Consider the following 6991-nt stretch of genomic DNA (forward strand, 5'->3'; position numbering starts at 1 on the left):
TGAATATGATTTCTTTAAAGACGAAATTCAAATGAAATTCATCTTCGGAGATGAATTTCGAAAAAACTCAAAAATCATCTTTTTTGAAAACTCACGTTGGAGACGAAAACAGCTTGAAACATCACGTTAAAGTTGGTTTTCATAAGGTTAGATTTGATGCGAAAAGTAACGTTTAAGACGGATTTGGGATCAAAACTTGCGTGATAGGTGGGGATGTTTGACACATGACATATTTTGATTGGTCCACGAAAACTCACGGGGAATATCCTAATCTCACGTGGAAGTTGGATTTCGAGGGCTATTTTGGGAAAACGAAATATCACGGGCTATTTTGTAATTTCTCTCTTATAAAAAGGGCTAGTTAGGTAATTTTCTCGGATATAAAATGTAATATTTGTTTGATATTCTTTTTTTTCTTTTTGTAATAATAAAAGTTTATTGGTAAATGAAAGTTTCTCATGCATTCAGTTTGAATTTACGGATACGGGTCTTATCAAACTCAGATAGCCCTTAAACGGATTATAACATCTCATTAAATTAAAAAATTAATCTCACAAAATATTTAATATTAATATGAAAATCCTATAAAATAGAGACATACTAAAAATTAATATATGATTTTTTAAAAAAATAAATATTATTTATAATTAAGAAACAATTTTATAGTATAAAATTTATTGTTTTCTACTTTCCTACCTCTTTTGTACCCTTCATACATGTACACACATCTGTGATCAATGCATACCTTTTAAAAATATTTAAAAAGCATTTATGAGGTTTTTTGTAGCTGGTTTTGGTGATGAGTAGGCCGTAAAACCTTAACATGAGTGAGCATAGATGACATACCTACGTTTTTATTGTCAAGATTTTGCCAAAGATAACAATCATTCATAATAAATAATTCACTTCCTAATCTATCTATAATATATATAAACGAAACTTCTGAATCCTACGTGTCGCGCTCTGGTTGCACCCCACCCTTATGGAGTCACCAGATTGCTACATTTGTTAATCGTCACCCGGTTTTAACCCAGATAGCCTTACTGGTCATTATACCCCTTGATTTGTTAACAAACCTAAAATCAGTTGTTCTCATCTGCATCGTGGACTCCCTCTCCATCCTTTACATGTTGCCTAAACCTATGACATCAAGAATGCATCTCCTCTCTCCATCTCATAGATCGATCTTGGTCTCTGTATTATCAACTTCTCCGGTCACCATTCTATTTTTATAGTTGTGTTTAAACTATGGATAAATCATCGATTGAGGTAAATAAAACATCATTATGTTCATACAGATTCAAAGTCCTAAGCATCCTATTCCATATTGTAATCATAATAGGCGAATTTTGAAACAAGATCACGGATGGATTCTAGGGTTTGGTTAATGATATAAATTAACGTAATCAAATTAAACGAACTTTATAATAAGACTTCACAATTTGGTTCAATTTCTTGAAATTGGTGTATAAGGTTTAATTTCTTGAACAAAGGTATTAGCTATGCAAATTGATGATTAATTTCTGCATGACTTATATGTTCGCATCATACCTCCTATCAATTCCGAATTTAGATTGATGACTGACTGGAATCGACTTATTTAATATGAATTATGGTTTAGGTTATAGACTCTTTCTTATTGATTTCAGCTTTTAATGGCTTTGATATGATCTTGAGGTTTTGAGTTATGCTGAGTTTTTTGGGTGATTAATCTGGGTACGAGGATGTGTTTACGTAGTCAAATAAGATATTATTTTCTAAGATTTTAAGTTGGCCAAATCTGAATGTGTGTAGGTTTAGCAAATTATTGTTTGGTGAAGATACGTCTAGAAGTGGCAAAGGTGTTTGCACAACTTTGGCCATCACAAATCTTTGTGGTAGTTACTTAATTACACTTTTTGGTAATCATATGTTTTGGTGATTTGACTTTAGTTATTTTTTTCCCCAAAATTAGTATTATTGACATAAGTTCTCATTCCAAATATTGAGTTTTCCTTGTATTAGAATTATGTTAATCGCCATTATGAGTCATGCATTTGATATGTTTATAAACTCTATAATTGTTGTTTGACGGATTGCTGTATATGGATTCTATTTTGTATCGTTTTGAATTTAATGCTTATTTATCTATTACTTTTTTTTAATATATACTTGATTGTTTTCCCTCATTATGTAGATAGTTGCTTTGGTTTTCTATTACTAAAGTTTGGGTTCTGCAGGTTTTGTTTAACAGTAGGCTTTATAAGAAACATGTTGACATTCACGTATACTTTAATTGGCGCTTATTCGATTTTGTTTGTTCATCTACATTTATATTCGTCCGTTTCTAGTCTTTTATGTTCATGAAGTGTTTGTTTATACTAATAAAAAACGGACATAAACAAACATGTTCATTTTCTTACTAACAAGCATGGACAAGAAACTTCGGTTTATTTGTTTGTGCCAATCATTTATTTAGTTAAAGATAAACTAAGGAGCACAAAGATATCCCTTTCGTATTCGTTTGGTTCATTCACAAATCATTTGACCAAACCAAAAATGCACTCATCTTTGCAAATCCAACATATTGGGCTTAACTTAGACATATTCCGGTTTATCTAATATTCAACCTACACCAAACATTCATATTGGGCCTGACCCAATAGGCTTCATCCAAAATAACCGGACCAACATCCTTTGACTTTCGTTGACTCTCAAGTCAAGATTGACCAAAAAAGTGAACACTGACTTTTCACCCCGGTTCACGAAGTTCATCCATTTTCCATCATCAAAGCCTTCAATAACTAAAACCTAAACTAAATTACACTAATACATATTTTATCAATTACTGTCTCGACTCTTTGAAATGTCGTTGACAAACGAATCGATATCTATGTGAGCTAACCGACCTTCTCTGACCGCTTGGTGGCAAATCTTCCCAACTTCTTTCGCACGTCTCCTCTTCTCTTTTCCTTCTTCGCTTTGTTGATCCATGTCCCGTGCTATCAGTTCATTTAGAAACTTATTGATCAAACTAAAAGTGGCACTCATCTTTGCAAGTCCAAACCAGATTGGGCTTAACTTAGACAACTTCCGGTCAAACTAATATTTAGCCTACACCAAACATTCAGATTGGGCTTAACCCCATAGATATCATCATAAATAACCTGCCTAGCATCCTTTGACTTCCGTTGATTCTGGCCAATGTTGACCAAAAAGTCAGCGCTTACTTTATTACTCGGTTTCCAAACTACATTACACAAATACATATTTTATCAATTAATGACTCTAATCTTTGAACTGTCGCTAATGAACGGATCGATATCTATCTTAGCAGACCCTCCCTCTGTGACCGCTTGTCAGCAAATCTTCCCAATGTCTCTTGCACGTTTCCACATCTTTTTTCCCTTTTCGCTTTCCCGATCCATAAAACTCCTAACAAGTTTTGAATTTTTTTCTTGGGTGACCAAAATACCCTCTTGGGTCGACACTCTCCTTCCCATTTTTCAATCTTCCACTATCATCTTACTATTTGGAACTTGATAAAAAAATATTGGAAACATGAGCATCGACAAGCACCTTCTCTTGTCGACTTCCACCCGCAATGTGACCAAAATGCCCCTATGAAATCATGGCACAACACTCTTAATTGGTCACATCAAGGTATCACAATCCCATTTTCGTCATTTTCACAGTTATATTTAGAGGGTGTTTGGCTGAGCTTATTTTTTTTGCTTTTTGCTTTTTGAAGGGGTAAAATGTCCAAAATGCCCCTCCAAAAGCACCTAAAAGCTAAGCAAAAAAAATAAGCTCAGCCAAACACCCCCTTAACCTTTTCCTCACACACAATTCACATGTATCGTACACCACTATCAAGAATACCAACAATGATTTAATCCAACTGGGCATATGTGACCGAAAGAAAACTCCCTTGTGAAATATATATAACCAAAGTCGTGGGTTGACGGTCTAATCATTTAAAGTGTTCATGAGTATTTTGGTCACTTTTCATGTCGTTTAAACTAAAGCAAGGAATTGTGGGTCCAATGGTGTAAACAGGGCGGATTGGAAAAGCTCGGATTTTAAAGAGTCGGTGGCTTAGGGTTTGAGCTCACAAATCGATACGAAAAGAAGAAATTGAGCTTTGGTCGCCATTAAAATGGCTTGTAACATTCCTGGCCTAACTTCTTAATTTTACCTTGCCATTGAAGCATCTCACTAGATCAGCAACCCGAATCAGAGGAACTCCGGGTGTGTAATCTACTATTTCCTCCACATTTCCAATGGAATTTCAATTTAACTTTTAGTAAAGACGAGTGAAAATCAAGTCTAAATGTAATCTATGATAATCATGCAAGTGGAATTCCCTTACTAACAAAAATGAAAGTTCGCATTGTCGTCATTGATTATCATAAGTTGTGATTTGTCTATTAAAATCCAGTTTACCTTAAAAACACAAGGAATTTTAATTCAAATGTTTTGAGTCTAGTTTATATGTATCAACTAATTTATCGAGCTTCATATCTATTCAAGCTCGAGTAAATTAGCATTGTATGAGTCATGTTCAAAGTTGCCTAATCGATCCCGACACCAATAAAAAAAGTTGATATGAATCCGAACACGATACTACTTGAAATTATCGTGTCACGCATGACATAAAGTAGATACAAGTCTGCACACGTAGACAGAAATTCTTTAATCTGGAATTTAACTTTGTTGCAAATTAATTATCACTATGATTACAAATTTATTGCAAAAGGATAGCTATTTATAAAAATAACTACAAATTTTACTTCATTGAATATTGATAACTCATTTCACTTTTTTTTAAATTTTGGTATAACATGTGCAATTAATTTAACTATAAAACAGCTTTAGTTTTAGAAAAGCAATTACAAAATTAAAGGGATCATAAATATCTACCTACCCGAAAATGACCCTTAATTATACATGCCCCGACAAACTCACTTTAGAAGCTATATCCGACGTAGTAATTTTCAACAAGAAGCCGATAATAATAACACATCCAAAACACGATCGCCGACACCATAAAAAAACTCGTCACATGAACATTCATCCGACATTCAGAAACCACAAAAGATAAGTAGTGGTGGGCCCAAAAATTTTTCCCACGGGGTCAGAAATTTTTTGGGTCATACTCAGTTGATTATCGGTCTTTGAATTTTTTTTTGAACCGGTTCGGTCATTCAGGTCAAGAATCGATGTAGCTTTTATTCATGTGATTTATTCATGTAGCTTTGAAATTTTGGTATAACATGTGATTTATTCATGTAGCTTTTATTCTATAGATATTTTATCAATTACTGATTCGACTTGTTGAAATGTTGCTAATGAACGAACTGGTTGAAATTGTCGCTAATGAAAGAATCGATGTCTATCTTAGCAGACCCTCCTTCTTCGACCGCTTCTTGGCAAATCTTCCTAACTTCTTTTGCGCGTTTCCTCATCTATTTTCCTTCTTTGCTTTTTGGATCCATAAAACTCCTCACAAGTTTTGAAATTTCTTTTCGAGTGACAAAAATACCCTCTTCGGCCAACACCCTCATTCCCGTTTTCCAATCTTCCACTATCATCTTACTATTTGGAACTTGATCAAAAAATATTGGAAAAGTAAGCATTGGAACCCCGGAAAATGCACCTTCCTTAGTCGAGTTTCACACACAATGTGACCAAAATGCCCCTATGGAATCATGACACAACACTCTTAATTGGTCACACCAAGGTATCACAAGCCCTTTCTCGTCATTTTCACAATTATGTTTAACCTTTTCCCCACGCGTAATCCACATGTATCGTACACCACTATCGAGTATACCAGCAATAGTTTCATCCAACTGGGCATCTGTGACAGAAAGAAAACTCCCTTGTGAAATATATAAAACCGAACCCACTGGTTGACGGTCTAGCCATTTGATGTATTCAGGGGTATTTTGGTCGTTTTGCATATCCTTTAAACTAAATTAAGGAATTGTGGGTCCAATTGTGTAAATGGGCACGGTAAGCTCAGATTTAAAGAATTGATGGCTTGGGGTTCGAGTTCATAAATCGATCCGAAAAGTAGAAATTGATCTTTGGTCCCCATTGAAATGGCTTCTAACATTGCATGCCTAACTTCTTTCCCTTTGCCATTGAAACATGTCAAAAGATCAGCAACCCGAGTTGGAGAAACTCCGGGTATGCAGTCTACTATTTCCTCCATGTTTTCTGTAGATTCAACTTAACTTTTAATGAAATTGAATTAAAATCAAGTATTATTGTATATCTATGATAATTATGCAAGTGAAATTTTCGTTATAAGTTACAATACAAATAGGGTGCTGCAAAACGTAACCCTCTTTATCTCTGTTTTTTTTTACTAAACGTGCCCCCTCTTCAAGCTTCAAGTTAATACTATTAAAACCTTTTTTGTTTCTTTTTTTTTTGGGCCATTTTGTTATCTTTTATTTTTATTGTTTTTAAAACACATTTTTAAAGATTTTTTTATTAACTTTTTGTTATATTTCCAAAACATTTTTTTAAAAAAACATAAACATTTTTTACTTAATTAAAATAAATATTTTTTTATTATTTAAAAACATATTTTTTTCTTTTTTTCTATAATTGCTTTTTAAGAGAGTATTATTTTTAATAGTTTTTAGAGATAGTTTGCACTTTTTAAGAAAAAATGTATTTATGTAATAAGTTGTAAAAATTTTGTGACTTGAGAATGAATACCCTAAGGTTATATGATAATTAGTATTTTAAAATAGACATAATGTTTAGATTTGAAAAGGTAGTTCAATCGGAAAAAAAAAAATCACAAATGTGATAATTTGTATTCTTAAGTCATAACACAAAAACAAATTTATATTTCAAACAGTAAAATATTGAATGGAAACTATAAAATGGAAAAAAAATGTTGGAGATAAGTGATATATCAAATAAAATTATCAAAGAAATTGAAAGTTTAAAGGAGAGAGTATGACAAGTAGAGAAGTGGGGTACGCTTAGC

The 6991-nt window shown here is 33.1% G+C and overlaps 1 pseudogene; it reads right to left on the bottom strand.

The window, feature by feature from the left end:
• Positions 1–3254: 3254 nt before the first annotated feature.
• Positions 3255–4373, bottom strand: LOC143587913 (UDP-glycosyltransferase 87A1 pseudogene; annotated as a pseudogene).
• Positions 4374–6991: the final 2618 nt, after the last annotated feature.

The sequence above is a fragment of the Bidens hawaiensis genome, unplaced genomic scaffold (genome assembly GCF_021521415.1).
Source record: "Bidens hawaiensis isolate Kalapana, Puna unplaced genomic scaffold, B.hawaiensis_p1.1 tig00035917_1, whole genome shotgun sequence".
In the NCBI taxonomy this organism is placed as follows: Eukaryota; Viridiplantae; Streptophyta; class Magnoliopsida; order Asterales; family Asteraceae; genus Bidens; species Bidens hawaiensis.